This window comes from Meleagris gallopavo, chromosome 12 (genome assembly GCF_905368555.1).
Source record: "Meleagris gallopavo chromosome 12, MGAL_WU_HG_1.1, whole genome shotgun sequence".
NCBI classification, from domain to species: Eukaryota; Metazoa; Chordata; class Aves; order Galliformes; family Phasianidae; genus Meleagris; species Meleagris gallopavo.
Window position 1 is genome coordinate 18,846,352 of NC_139415.1, and position 15,470 is coordinate 18,861,821.

A 15,470-nucleotide genomic window follows, 5' to 3' on the forward strand; every position below is an offset into this window, starting at 1 on the left:
AACACCAGGATATGAAGGGGAAAACTTTAAGATGTTTAGTAACTATTTTTTAGCAGAATCTGCCAAATCTTAATTTTTCCAGTTTACAAGTAAGAGCCTCTGACCATCTGTTTGCTGTCAACCCGTGTTTGTTTGGAAGTGAGTTTTATGATTTTTTTCCATCTCGCACTCCTGTTCTTACAACTAGTTTACTGAACTTCATAAATGTCAGCTTTCACAGTTGTTTTGCAAGCCAGTTATGATTTAGGATTTAATCAAAAGTGAGCAGTCAGTGTCTTTAATCAATCTGAATGGAGATCAAAAACAAAAGGAACTGAGACTGAAAAATGAACCATTTAATGTATCCCAACAGCCTTTGAAAGCGCCTTATTTCCAACATAATAGCTACCAGGAATCATTAGAAGAAACTTTAAATAAAAAACAAAACAAAACAAAACAAAACTACCCTTGGAAATTGCTCGTTGTGTTCTTAAAGATAAAAAGGGGCTGAGACAATTTAAGGCTTAAAAGCGATCCCAGCCTTTTGGCTCATTAAGTATTAAAACCAACCGGCGTCAGGCGCTGCGGGGAGGGCGGCTCTCGGTGGTGCCTCATGGGGCACCCATGGGTGTCTGTTGGGCTGGGAGGTGCAGGCTGCGTCCCGCCAGCAAGCAGGATGTTGTGTCGTGACAAACCTGCTGGGGCAGGGAAACCAAGTCATCCCACGGGTGCAGAGCAGCGCCGTCCCTCCTTGGGCTGGGGTCCGTCGTGATGCGATGGAGCGCTGGCAGTGCACGAGGCTCAGCAGGGCTGATGTGGGGCAGGGAGCCCAATGAAATGGGTGAGAAATGTGGCGCTTTGGTGCTGCGTGGCAGAGGAGCAGCCCCAAAGTGGGGCAGGCCCCCCCGTCCTGGGTGCTTCTGCCTGGCGAGCAGATTGCATAAAAAGGAGAGCGGCACCCAGAGTGCTGCTTTGGGTCATTTCACAAACCGGCTCCTGAGCTTTGAGTTCCAACCAGCCTCCTGTTGCAGGGCTTTGCTTTTTCATTCCTTTCCTTTTTTTTTTTTTTTTTTTTTTTTTTTTGTGCTGTGCCTACTTCTATGTAGCTCGTCACCTTGAACTGGGTCGTCAGTGCTGCTCACAGGGCTGGAGGTGCATTGAGCAAACCCTCACCGAAGGGCTGAGCTGCTCTGAGCCCTGCTGCGGTCTCTCAACCAGCCCCTCCATGGGGAGGAATATCCACCCGAGGCTGTGGCAGCACACCAGAATGTGGATTTACAGCCCTGTGCATTGAGCAACCATGTGGCACAGAGGAAAAAAACCAAACCTGCGGTGCTGTAATGCTGCTCTGCTGCTGCTGGCACAGCCTGTGGGAGGCAGAAGGGAGCCCTGGGGGCAGGGGGCTGTCCCTGAGCCGACAGCTCCTGCTTTCAGCAGAACATCCCACTCCTAGGCTGCCTCTCCTCCCTATTGATGGTTTGATGCAGCCGCAGTGTTCATGTAGCAACAGGAAAACATCATCCTGGGGTGATGCTCTGTTCCATTTGAAATGAGCTCCTGGATGAGCCGCAGGGAAGAGTGGATTCGAGCTGTAAACACAATCCCATTTATCTCCTTAACCACATGCATTCTCCTGCCTGAGGGGAGGGAGGGAAGGGGTGACACATCTCCCCCCCCATCCCCCTGTAGCCCAGGCACGGGGGGCAGAACCTAAGCCATTCTGTGATTCGGTGTCGGATGCCTGGTGTTGGGTGCCAAGTTTTGGGTGTTGGACGCTGGGTGCTGGGATTGGATGCTGGGTGCTGATAAATGTTCCCCATTCCAGGAAACCTGGGGGGTTCATTCCTGCCTGAAGCCCCGGCTCGGCGTCGCCTGGCCTTGCAACAAACATTATGCATTATGTTGGTTCTACTCTATAAAATTCCTTCTGAATCTGGGGAAATGGGTTTTTAAAATCAGTTTTAAAGCCCTCTGGGGGCTCTACATATTCTCCCAGGCTTTCGTCTTTATTTGTCCCCTTATTGTAATCCACTCCACTTATGATGTATGGCTGCAGCCGAACATCTGGCTCTCATCACACCTTCTGTTGACTCACTGCTCAACAAAGGGGCTGAGATGAGTCCCAGATGTTCTGCTGCGTCCGTGCTCCCTCGGCCACACGCTTTTATGGTGAGGAATAAACAGAGGTGGGTTTGAATGTCGGGGGGACCAAATGCGTGTTGCCTTGGGCTTGGGAGCACAAGGAGGGTTGCATGTGTGTGCTTCCTGTAGCAGAATGGCACAGATCAGGGTTTCTTTATGGGATGGAATAGGCATGTGTGGGAAGTACAACCCTGGTGCTCTGATACCAAGTGAGTGGTGGTGGTGGTGGGTCTTTGATGCTGTGCTCAGCCCTGTCCCCTCATGGGGAGCGCTGCAGCATCCTTCCCACGTTGGCATCTCCGTGAGTGCAATCTCCTGCAGTGATGCTGATAGGACAAGAGGTGATGGCTTCGAGGTGCACCAGCACCAGGGGATAGTCAGGTTGGATATTAGGAATTTTTCCTCTCCATAAGAGCAGTGCTGCACTGCACAGCTGCCCAGGAATTGTGGGGGGAGGGTCCCCATCCCTGGGGGTCCTCCAGAACTGCGGGGTTGTGGCACTGAGGGATGTGGGCAGAGGGCACGGTGGGGTGGGTTGGGGAACTCAGAGGTCTTTTTCCAGCCTTAATGATTCCATGCTTCTGTTCCATGAAGACATGACGCTGCCCGCGGGACAGCAGGCAGGTACGGTGCTGCTGAGCCTCGGGACACCGGAGCAGGGCTGCAGCCCAGCGCTGAGCTCTTTGATGCTCTGAGCACTGATGTCGTTTCGGTTCATCCTTTTGTCATTGATATTACGTGTTTATCTAAAAAGGAATCTCACTTTCATCATTGTGGATTTGGGGCCTTTTTGCTCTGCATGACAACGAGGTGGGAAGCGGCTATTGAGGGCTGGGAGTCTCTCTGGAGAGGCTTCCCTTTAAAATGCCCTCTGCAAATACCGTGTTAGACAAAACAGCTCTGCTGCCCGAAGGCATTTCCATCCGCAGCCACAGCCGGGAAGGCAGCATATCAGAGAGCAGCATTTCTCCAAGGCAAATGGATCTGTTCTCATCTGGTTTTCCTCTTTGATGCATTTTTATGTTAAGGGCTCTAAGTGCTCCTTTAACAGTTCTGGCCTTGTCAGGGAAGCTGATGGCTCTCTGCTTTCTTGTCTCTTCCAGCCTTCCTTCCTCGAGCTCCCCGGCAGTGCCCTCCCTGGGAAACGGCTTTCCATGTCCGTGCCGCTCCGCCTCGCTGAGCCCGAGCGGGGAGGATCTGTAGCATCCAACAGAGTTGGCCCAAAACGCGGCGTGTCCAATTATTCGCCTGGATGGCGGGGAGCTCCCGGGAGAAGCCCGATGACAGCAGCCGAAGTGAGGAAATCAGTGCGCTGTGGGGTGTTGGGACCCCCAAGCTGGGGCTGAGCAGTCACACAACTGCAGAATCACGAAGGATGGAAAGAGCTCTGAGAACCCCAAGCCCACCCCATCGTGCCCTCAGTGCCGCATCCCCACCGTTCAGAAACACCTCCAAGAAGCCCTCGGGTGCTGCTGTGCCACGGCTCTCATCGCACCTCAGAGCTTCTCATCCCTCCTCCTGCCCTGTCCGAGGGCACAGGGTGGGTGTCGGGTGGTACCGAGAGCCTCCATGTCCCGCTTCGGGCAGTTTGTATCCACAGCCTTCAAGGGAAGGACAAGAGGATTGGAAAAGCAATGGACAGCAGGTGACACCACTCAGGGAAGGTTGTTGCAGACAATTGTTGGCAATAAGCTCAGGCATGAGCTAAACGTGGGGTGACCTCCCCACAAAGCATCCTTGCCCCTGCTGGCCCGTGCTGCTGGGGCTGGATGCAGGTCTCCATGCAGGGCTGAGCATCAAAGCTCACACACCAGGCAGCAGTGGCTTGGGTTGCTTTACAGATCACTCTCCCTGCCCTCCTTCTTGCATGAGGGCTGGGTTTTTAATTAGCTTTTTGAAATGCAATTTTAAACTTTTTTTTTTTTCTTCTCATGGAATCTGCTTGCATTTTTATCTCAGTTTAGAATGCACAAAGCTTGACAATTTTGTTCTCAGAGTCAGTGGAATGATCAAGGTTTTTACAGTCTACTAAATTATTAAAGGAAACTCAGTTACTCACTAAATATTATTGCTTCCATACTGTCAGGGAGAAGATCACAGTAATATTTTGTTAATTCAAACATCTTTCTCTTTCTCTGAGGCCATTGATGACAGGCAAAGAGCTTGCATAATATACAAAGGTGCTTGTTACAGCAAGAGGACGTAATTAATGTCAGCAGGAGCAGTCTTTGCACCAGAAGCAGCTTTTGCACCAGGGCTGTGCAGCTGACTGGAGCACATCCACAGCTTGGATGGCATTTCTGATGGGCAATGGGAGAGGTTTGGTGCAAAAGGAAGGGATTTAGGTAAGAGGTCAGGGGAAATTCTCCACCGAGAGGGCAGTGAAGCACTGGAACAGAGAAATGGGTGCTCCATCCCTGAAGGTGCCCAAGGCCAGGCTGGATGGGGCCCTGGGCAGCACGCTCGATCCCTCCATGGCAGCAGGTTGGAACTGGATGAGCCTTGAGGGCCCTTCCAACCCAACCATTCAGCGGCTCTAGGACTATAGGACTCTGTAATCCTATGGTACCCTCCACAAGCAGTTTCCATGGGGCATCGGATGGCCAGCAGTGAGCTGGAGCATCCCGTGGTGTGGTGTGGTGCGGTGTGGTGTTGTGTTGTCCCCTTCTCCAGCCACCGCACTGGTGACCAAATGGGAACACACCATCCATATCAGCACCAACCAGGTCCGTGCCCTACCTGCCTGCAAATGCCCCCAGCCCTGCAGGGGACAACGGGTCACCCCAGGGACCACGATGGGGACACGTGGCACGTCCCCTGTTGGCACGGGGCAGCAGGGACCCGCAGGCAGGTTGCCTTTGGGGCTGCTTGACAGAGGACGCCCTCAGCAAGATGCTGCCACGCACAGCCTGGGACTCGTGTGGCTGTGTGGCAAGTTGTATTTTCACACCAATGTTTTTGGTTTTTTTTTCTCAAGTCATTACAAGCTAAACAGCTCAAATAGTCTTCAAGGTGAAATCTGCTTTTCATTACTCTGTAAGGGCACTGCGGCTTCATTTTCATAAGTTACATTACCATATGCAGCATTATAGTGCTTTGCTCTGCTACATATTGTCAACATTAAATAACCTCTTTTTGTGGTTACATCATAAAAATTCTTTAGATCTTGGAAGCAGACTGTGAATATTTGCATATGTATATCTTTAATTTTCGCAGAACAGGCTGGCTACCAGATGGGTGAACCAAATAAGCCTCCAACATTTATCTGAGAGTTCGACGTTTTCCTGTGTTGTTAACCACAGAGGAAACTAGGTGGTTTGCAGCCACGCTGAGCTGCTGCCAGCCCCCAGCCTTCGAATATTTTCACAGGGAGGGGGAAGAGGGAGGGGGCTTTTTCCTCCAAGCCAGATGGCCGTATGGAATCAATAAAAGTCCATTTCAAAAGTTTGTTTACTTAACATTGAATATAATATGCCTTTGTGGTCCCTTTGCACTGCACAAAAATGCGATCCAGCACCAAGCTAATGAGGAGAGCAGTGCGGAGGACATCGCTGCACCAGACGTTGCCTTTTGCACCCACCTCGTGGGCTTTGTGGGGGCTTCTAGGGCTCGTAGGGCTGTGAGGCAGCAGGGACTCTTTCTTTCTTGCTGGAGCTCTGGGTGGCGGTGCTTGGGCTGTGAGGATGTCAGTTGGTAGTCGGATGTTGGAAGTCAGATTTTGGATGTTGGATGTTGAAAGTTGGATGTTGGGTATTGGATGTCGGGTGCTGGAAGTCAGATGCTGGATGTTGGAAGTTGTGTGTTGATATTAGAAGTTGGGTGTTGGAAGTCAGATGTTGGATATTGGAAGTTGGGTGTTGGAAGCTGGATGTCGGAAGTGGAATGTCAGAAGTTGGATGTTGGAACTTGGATGCCGATTGGGTGCAGCCCCTAAAACCTGCGCGGGAGGAAGGCTCAGCATGTGCGAAATATCTGAAACCTTGTAAGGTATTCATCTTGTGCTGTAATTATTTTTAAACATCCCAAATTATATGAGTAGTGCAGGAAAAACAATGTCGGCTTGTCTTTAAAACACAGCCTTTCATTACGGAAATCTGTCATCTGTTAATTCATTAGAGCCCCGACAGAAAGAGCTGAGATCAAAACTATTTTAAATGATTCCTGATGACACACAATGGCAAATTTCAGCCATTATTCCGGAAATGTAACCATCATTCTTTCTGCTGGATTCAACAAGGGTACTTCCTCTGATATTAATTGACTTCTAAGTAGTTGCACATGTTGTTGTTGTGTTTTTGCTCAGATCTCTTTCTGAAGTGCGTGGCGATGTGAGCAAGAAGCCTTGGGTTCCTCAGATCTCTCCGTCAGACCCGCACAGCACTGAGCTCTCAGCACTGGGAACCAGGGGCTCACAAAGCTCCGGGCTCTGCTGCCTTCACCTGCTTTAGCGAATGGGGGGCAGCTCGCCTCCATGAGAAAAAGAATAAAAAACACCACACATCTGTTTTGTTTTTCTGTTTGGTTTCTTTTCCTGAAGATCCAAGGCAGAATTTCAAAGCAAATTCCAAATTTTATTTTGCTGCCTTTGTTTCCATGACTTCTCTGCGGGCGCAGCTGTCTGCACTGCTCATGGAGCCATCCAAGAGTCCGCATGGCAAACACAGACCCAAGGTGCTGGGACAAGCCCTGTGCTGTTAATGAATGTATTTGTTAGATGGCATCATTGTCATTTCAAAGCAGGCTGTAGAATCTGTGGAATATTTGCATGTTTTTCCCTTTGCATTTCAGGCTTGGCTGGAGCAGTGCAGGCGGTGGTTGTCCTGTGATGCTGGAAAGCCACGTTTCTCCTCTTTGGTTTTCGTGGCTCAGCTGATGCTGTGTGGGTAATGCCTCACATTTGCTCCGTGCACAGCACAACATGGTCCTGGGAACCTGAAAGACACGGAAGAAAAGCAAGTCCTGTCCTTCGTGCAGCTTCTGCCACAAGGTGAGAATCTCGACCGGTGTTCAGTCTCCAACAAATGCTATTCATGTGAGTGAAACGTGCTCCCAGGGCCATCAAGGTGGACTAAGTCATAGAATAGAATCGCCGAGGCTGGAAAAGCCCTCTGAGATGCCCAAGCCCACCCCACCCCATCATCCCCACTGACCATGCCCCCCCATGCCACGTCTCTGTGGTTCTGGAACACCTTCTGGGCGACCCCAGGTCTGTTCCCAAGGATTTCTGCTGGTGTGTCACAGAACATCTTTATTCCTGTTGAGTAACCCAGGCCAAGTGTAGGTTTTACCCTGGATGTATGGGGCAGCTGGCAGGCGTTGATGGGGGGCAGCAACGTGCTTGTGGAGGAGGAAAAGTGATTTTTCGTGTTGCCAAAAATCTGTATTTTGTGCTGCTAAAGCTGGCTCTGTACTTTTTCCAAGTGAAGTATATGAAAATCCTGCTCAAATGATGCGTGAGTTTCTTATGAACTGGGCTGAGAGCCGATAAATTGCTGTGTTTAATTAAATACCTCGATTTACTGAACTTGAGGTGAAGCCAAGCATGGCGAGCAGGGCCGCTTTTATGAATTATAAGAAGACGAGAAAGCCAACAATGAGCCATAAAATATTGTAGAACCAAAACAACAACAACAAAAAAATGGGATGGGGTGCGATTTGAGCGCTCCTCTTTTTTTTTTTAGCAGAATCCCACCCCTGCTTTGGTTTGATGCAAGGGAGGGATACAGAGGGAAGGATGCTGGGGTGGTGCAGGGGAGATGCTGGCCCTGGGGGCTGCCTGCTCACGCACGGCCACTCCAATGGCTTTGCACCATCCCTGCTGCAGTGCTGAACCAACCCACGGCCTCAGGGGAGCAGGGCTGGCTGATTTACCTGCACAGCACCTCGCCGTGTGAGAGCATAACTCTTCTGCACATCACGCAGTGCCTTTGTACTTCATCGCACTTTAAATAGCGCAGCAGAGAGGAGAAATAATTATTCTTGTAGGTTGGCTGGGGCTGATTCTAAATCTGCACGGCAGCGCTGCTCGAGGACTTTTGGTGCTTGAGTCAGCGATCCTCTGACTTTGTGACTTCAGAAAGGGACAAGCATCCGCCTTTTCCTTTTTTTTTCTTCTCTCTTTACAATACATAATGACAAAGATATAAATCTGTGGCAGCCCTGAGGCATAAATAGCCGTAGTGCAGCCGGCTTGCTCTGCCACCCACGGCCCACGAGAGGTCTTCACTGCTTGCTTTTCATCTGTGAACTCGCTCCAGCAAAAAGCAAACCAGTGCCCCCTCCCCGCCCTTACTGGGATGCACTGGGAGCATCGCTGTGGGGTGGCCCATCGTAGTGCTGTGGGGTTTGCTGCTGTGAAGCCCCTGCTGCATTTAGGGCCTAATATCTTTCTGCAGTGCATCTCCTGTGCCGTCCCCGTGGTGTTTGCACGTCCTGCCTTGCACCAACATGTGGGTGATGTGGAGCGTGGAGTGCCCAGCAAACACAGGGATGGGAATATGGGATATTACCCACAAATAGAGGAGGAGAGGGGGGAGGAAAAGGAGGAGCAGGAGTTGGAGGGCTGCATATGAGTGGTAGAGGAGTAGGAGCAAATAGAAACAGCCATGGTGCACAGCTGGGCCTGGAGAACAGCTGTCCCTCTGGATACTCACGAGTTAACAGGCAGGCCCATGGCTCCAGGAAGGAGCAGAGCCCAACGGTGCCAGCAGAAAGCTGTGAAAACATCGAGCAGAGTGTTTACATGGCTTTTTCTTTCTTTTTATTTTGAGATGCTCTGATTACAAGCCAGACTTTTAAAGACAGGAAGTGCCCAGCAGATGAGCGTATCAATCACTGCCTTTATAAGCTTTTGAAGATTCTGCAAATCATTTTATGGCTCAGATAGCAGCCTTCCTGCAAAGGCAATAAACCTGGCAATGAGTCAGGCTGAGGATGTGTGCCGTGCCCAAGGGCTCAGTGCTTTGCCTCTCCGGGTCGGCTCCGTGAGGTGACTGCTCTTCTTCCTGCATGGCTGCACTGGGAATGGGTGGATGGAGCAAAAGGAGACACGTCCCCATCCGTGCTGTGCTCCTTTGGGAGTGGGTCCTGTGCATGGGGAGGATGCACGGAGCTAAATGAACCGTGTGAGCTCAGTGGGTCCTCAGCATGGAGGTGCAGCACTTCCCAGGGCAACCACGTCCACAATTGCACATGAAACTCCTTTTAAGATAAGATGCAAACATCTGGAGACTTTCCTATCTGCGGGCATTAGGGAAGTCTGGGCTGCAGTCTCGGGTGCCTCTGTGATGGTGCACGTCCTCTCCTCCATACCAATCCCTGAGGGGGGAAGCTCTGCTGGGGCTGCAGCCCATTCCATTGCTGGGCCAGGACTTGGATCCAGTCTCACCAGCCTTACGTAGAGCCAATGCACGACTGCTCCTTTCTGCTTCCAGACGGTGCAGCCAAATAAACCTCCCGCTCCTTCCCTCTTCCTGGTGCCATTACCTCTTCACTCCCTGTAACTCGCAGCCACGAGTGAGTCAAAAGCATTTTTATAGCGAGTGTGCAAAGTGAACTGTAGCTGGGGAGCAGTTAGGTGCGCGCCGTCCCTCCCCAGCCTGACAACCAGCGTTACTGCCCAGCAGGGAATAGCCTGATCGCTCGTTTACGGCTGCAATCATCTCTCTGTTACAGCATTAGAAAGGAATGAGCACCAAAAGCCATTATAATTAAGATCTCTCCGGAGCTGACAGTAGAAATAGATGGCATGTGGAGCTGGAGCTCCGTGGCTCAGCTGTTTCTTTTCGAGCTGTCACTGGAAAATTACAGAGGCTGACAATCATATTCTGAGCTCAGCTGTGCTGAGCAGTGCACATCCAGCACAGCACCAGGCACTGCCATGGATGCAGCCCTCCAAACCTAAAGGCTCGCTGCACTGGGTCACCTGCATCGCACTCAGGTTGGTGTTCACCCCATTCACCCCACTCGGTGTCCCCTACTGATGTACAGGAGCACCCAAGGCGGTTCCAGGGCTGTACAGAGCTCCCGTGCCAGGCTGCCGTGGGTGGGTGCTCTGGTGCTCAGCTAGGAGGGGAGGTCAGGGCTGTGTGTCCACATTTGAACCTGGGCTCTTATCTGTTACCTGATGCTGACAGCCCACAATCACTGCTGGCCTGTCCCCATGCGCAGAGGTGCTCACAGAGCCCAGAATGCTCAGAGATATTCAGGGCAGCAGCCAAGGAGCACTGCACAGCGCTGTGGGTTGTGTTGCCCAAGAGAATTGAAACAGTAGATGATGATTTCCCAATGATTGCTTAATAACGAGCAGCTCCTCCCCTGCTCCCAGACAGCAAACAGCACACAGTGCTGCGGTGACGGAGCTGCTGAGCGATGCCTGCTGCACCCTCCTGCTTTTCTCTATCTCCAAGCTGGGGAGATCCCCACCGCTCTGCTGTGTGTCTCACCTTCTTTTCACCCATTAAGAGGCCCTCTGTGCTCAGCAGGACATTGGGATGGGCTCTTGCTGCTCCGTGCATGGCAGCAGCTGAAGGCACGCACTTGCTGTCTGCGTGTTTCGCTGACAGTCGGCATCAAAGCTATTCCTTTTAAATGTCTGGTGCTGTATCTCGTTGCGGGAGGCTGTGTTGGGTTACTCCTTGCCACATACCGCTGCGAGAGGGTGTGCTATTTAAAGAACCAGTGCTTAGCAAACCTCACTCCCTCGCCCCATTGGACAACGTGCCATAAGCACGAGTGGCCTTGCTTTTCTTTTCAATGGCTGTGTTTTGAAAGGCACCCAAACTGGAAACCAATTTGCAGGTAAGGGATGCATCACCCCTGGGGTTTTCTGCTGGGTCAGTCCCAGCATGGCAGCGGGCATGAGCTGGTGTGCATCTGGATATGGGAGTTTGAATCAATGCAGATGTTTTGGGGCAGGTTGGGATTCCATGCAAGCCTTTGGGCCTGCAAAGAGCAAGGGTTTTAGAGAAGCTCCCTCTGCCTCAATGCAAAAAGCTCTGGAGCCACGCTGCCCCTTCCCACCATCCAACATCAGCAAAAGCTTCCTTCAAAGCTGCCAATGAATTATTGATGCAATTATTCATCCTCATTTAAATATCTATTTAGTGGCATTTAAATAACAGTGCTCAGAATATGTCAACAGTTTACACAATAATTTGGATTCTGATCTTTATACCTCTGTTTTCTCCCACACAAATAATTGGAACTCATCCATTCTAAGTGACAATTGCAGATAAGCATCGCTCTTTTTTTTTCTGTTGCACATGTGCATTATCTAAATATATTAAAACACTTACTCAATTTTAATTTCATTTGAATGATTAATCAGTTACTCGGCTGTAATTGTTTGTGTTAAGACATCTCAGATTAGAAAATAGATCAGGGAGACAATTAGGAAAGCAAGCGCTGTGAAATCGCTGTCGATAGCTGCGTGAGCGGCTGAGGACGCAGTGCTGTGCTGCAGGGCAGTGATGTTCTGCTGTGGGCTCTGTGCACCCCACTGTGGGACTGGCACAGTGCTGGGACCCCAGGCTGGCGCTGGTTTTGGGGGCTGCGTGGGATGGATGCTGCTGCTCCCATAGGGATGCAATGGAGGCCGAGGCTGGGGTTCACGTGGGGACCTGGATCCATCCTAACCTGCAGAAAAGGGGAAACACTGGAAAAGCCCCATGAGGAGAGGAGAATAGAAGGGCTCTGGGCTGGCCATGATGCTGCTCTGCAGCCAACCTGTTTTGCCCAACCATAGTAGTGGGGCTGCAGCAGGATGCACCTATCCCTACATCCCTCCCTGCAGGTTCTCACTGATCGTCCCACCATATTAATTACCCCTGGGATTCTCCACTTATCCGGAGCAGCTGAGCTCCGCTCCTCTTGTAGGGCTTTGCTCTGGTTCATGCCCAGATAGGAGGGAGTTGGGCTCTAATGTCACAGCTTGGGTCCTGACCACCCCAGCACAAAACTTGCTGGCAGCGAGGCGATGACAAGTGGCGCTGACCCATGCTGGCATCACTCCCATGCCCTACCCAGCCCGGCTGACCCCCCCAAAGCTGGGACAGAAGCTCTCCCAGGCTGTGCTGTCCCCATCGTGGAGGAGTGGTTTGGCACTGCCCTGGGTGCAAATGCGGCATAAGGAGCCAGAACAGGCGCTGGCCGGAGGGAACTGGGTGGCAGCCAGGGGCTTGGCCCCATCCCCAGCAGCAGGAGGTCTGTCCTTAAATGTGTGCTTTAAGGAGAAAGCACTTCAGACAGCCTGCACTGAGCTGTCAGCCCACACTGTACTCCCACCCTGCAGAACCTGGGGTGCTCTGCTTCAATCCCAGACTCCTGCCTGGTGATGGACTGCAGTGCTCGGACACACGGTCCTGCTGCTTCACTGCAATTTGTATTTCTGGCTTGAAGGAGGAATGCTGGAGCTGCCCCAATGCTTCTTGTTGTTGAAGTGCCTCAGCACTTTCTGGGCTCCTTGGCTCAGGAGAAAAATCAGGTTTTTATTTTGCTGATCATAACCAGAAGCAATGCAAGAAGGATTTGTGAGCTGGGAGCAGAGTGGCCACCTGAACTCATGCAACGATCTGCACCACCACTGCATTGGTGTGGTTACAAAAGCGTGGCTGAGGTGAGAAGGGTGCACAGCTTGAAGGCAGCACCAGGACAAAGCAGTTTTGCAGATCAGAAGCAGCGGTGCAGCCCTGAGGCCCTGCAGCAGAGAGCAGCAGCAAAGTGGTGGCTGCTGATGGAGGATCACAGAACCAACGAATATCCCACGCTGGAAGGGATGCACCAGGGCTGCCACGCACCCATCCTACAGCCAGACACTGCCGTGATGCAGGGAGCTCGTTCTCCATCACCAGCAGATCGAGCGAAGTCAGCTGTAATGAAAAACCAATATTTCCCACAATCCCCTCCGTAATGACTTTAGCACATTGATGAGCTGGGAGCTGCACGCCGCAGGGCTGGCTGCATGCAGAGGGGTGCAGCGAGCGCCGACAGCAGGTCCCAGATTCCTGTTTACTAACAGAGAGCTCAGCACAACGACTGCTGCACCGCTCCGCCATGCACACCCATGCACGCTTCTTGCAGGCCCACTGCACCCACCGGCATTCCTTTGCAAAAAGTCCCCGGCATCCATCAACACCACGCTCAGCAAAAGGGAGCAGTGCTCTGAAGGCTCCTAAAGCAAACCCACAAACCCACCCCTGGCAGCAGTTTTCACAACTGACCCCTCATCAGCTGCAGGAGGTGGTGGGAGCAGTTCGTACACAGACAGCTTTTGTTCTGCTCCTGGAGAGATCCCCCACCCCCTTCAAAGCCACTCAGTCTCTTTTTTTTTTTTTTTTTTGGACTCCAGTAAGGGGAAAAACATCTTTCATTTGTCCTAATTTAATGTTGTTAATGAGATTGATGCTGCAGGCTGCCCAGAACATCAGCAAGACGTGAGGGTCGAGCACCCTCCATTAACAGCAGCACCCAGCCCGCGGCTGTGACCCTGCTATCAGGGGGCAGGCCCTTTGGCAGCAGCACAGCATTTTACCAGCCCTGTTCTCACCCGGTTTTCATTTTCTTTCCTATTTTTGCAGCTCTGCTCCATTAATCTTCTTCCTGGCATCAGTTTTCTGAAGCCTCAGTATGTAATGCGTTCAGCAGCACTGTGCGTTTGCTTTTTATTTCTCCTTCTCCCCTAGGTCTCGTTGGCTTTGTAACAAGGCACAGAACGACCTGATGATGGGAAGGATGTACAGATGCTTCTCAGTTGGGCACTGTGTGGCTCTGAGTGCTCACCTCGCACTGCTGGCTCTGCCCCCAGGTGCTCCCCCATTGGCAGGAGGGATGCTGCTGCTTCTGTCACAGCTGTCCCCTTATAGCTGCAGAAGCCTTGCTCGGGGCTCCTGATACCCAAGGCTGGTCCAGGTGCTCCTGGAGCCCGGCCAGCTGTGATAAATCTCCTTAATTGCAGCTCATTGTAATCATGCTTTATATGGAGCTGATGCTATTACTGTTGGGAGCTTCGGCCTGATGAATCCCAGGTAGGAGACCTGCAGCTCTCCTGGGGGGCTGGAAGCATTGAGTGGGAGCTCCAGGGCTTGTTGGGGCTGACGGAGCTGGCTCTCAGCCCTGTGCTGCAATGGGCAGAGTGCAGGAGCAAAGGCAGTACGGAGATGTCAATCCGTACCTCACCTCTTTCTGGTCCCATCCACCCGAGAACCCATCTGGTGCACGAGCAGGAGAACCTTCAGTGTTAATTGCCCCTCTGCAAGGTACGTGATCAGAGAATCGTTAAGGTTGGAAATGGCCTCTGAGATCCCCACCCAGCCGTGCCCACTGACCACGTCCCTCAGTGCCACATCTCTGTGTCCCACGAGCATCCCCAGGGATGATGGCCTCCACCGCTCCTTGGGCAACCCGTGCTGGTGCATCACAGCTCTTCAGAAAAGAAACGTTTCCAAATGTCCAACCTGATCCTCTCCTGGTGCAGTGCGGAGCCATCACCTCTCGTCCTATCAACACCGCCGCCTTCTCTAAGCGCTCACTGCAGCCACAGCAGGTATTGAAGTCACGTTTTGGGCACACAGCCCCGTTTGCTGGGGGGTGAGGTGGGTGTGTTGTGATTCAGGTGTGTTTTCCCACCCAGCAGCGGGCACTCCCAACACGGGGTGCTCCACGGAACATGGCACGGCTCCATCTGGCGGATCCCAAGGAATGCCCGGGCGCAGCCGCAGCTCCGGGGGATTAAACTGAAGTCTAACGTTACACCCCTTGGAAGAGCAGAGCTTTACTTGGAAACCGAATCGCATTAATTAGCATTCTGCTAATGGCTGTTTTGTATAAATATAGTGTGCCTTAATACCAACACGAGTCGCAGGTTGACATATTTAGATCGCTGATATCAAAGTCATTAACGCCTCTCCGTGGTAAACCTATTCTCAGTTCGGGCTACAAATGGGATTCTCCTGAGCCAATCAATCTTCCTAAAGCCTGAGCAGAGCCTGTTGATCTTTAGCCACTGAATGGATGCAGCTTCCCAGAAATGTGCTTGCATCTGTCAGAATTATAAGCAGCTGGCAGCCCCAGACAAGGGTCATATTTGCTGCGAGTGTGAAAATAGGATCCCAGGACAAGAAATGCTACTTAGCAGCATATCGATTCTGAGCTATTAATGTTGCAGCACAATGCGTGTGTGTGTGTCCGTGCAGGCACTCCTGCACATGCCAATTATGTATTTATACACAAGGTCTCCTCTCACATAGACCCCGTGGTCCTGGAGCTGATCCAGGGCTTATTAAAACTTGGTGACATCAAAGGATGGGAAAGGTCTGCCCGAGCTGAGGAACTTGGAGAGCTTAACAATTATT

General features: G+C 51.6%; 1 long non-coding RNA gene across 3 annotated transcripts in view; it reads left to right on the forward strand.

Moving 5' to 3' along the window:
* LOC116217110 (uncharacterized) overlaps positions 1 to 14,968 on the forward strand; it is a 60,862-nt gene extending 45,894 nt beyond the window's left edge. For all 3 annotated transcript variants that reach the window (XR_014885987.1, XR_014885988.1, XR_014885989.1), the window contains 3 exons: positions 3,225 to 3,766; positions 6,910 to 14,662; positions 14,753 to 14,968. This is a non-coding gene — a long non-coding RNA (uncharacterized LOC116217110). The remainder of the gene's footprint in view (positions 1 to 3,224; positions 3,767 to 6,909; positions 14,663 to 14,752) is intronic.
* The last annotated feature ends 502 nt before the right edge of the window (positions 14,969 to 15,470 follow it).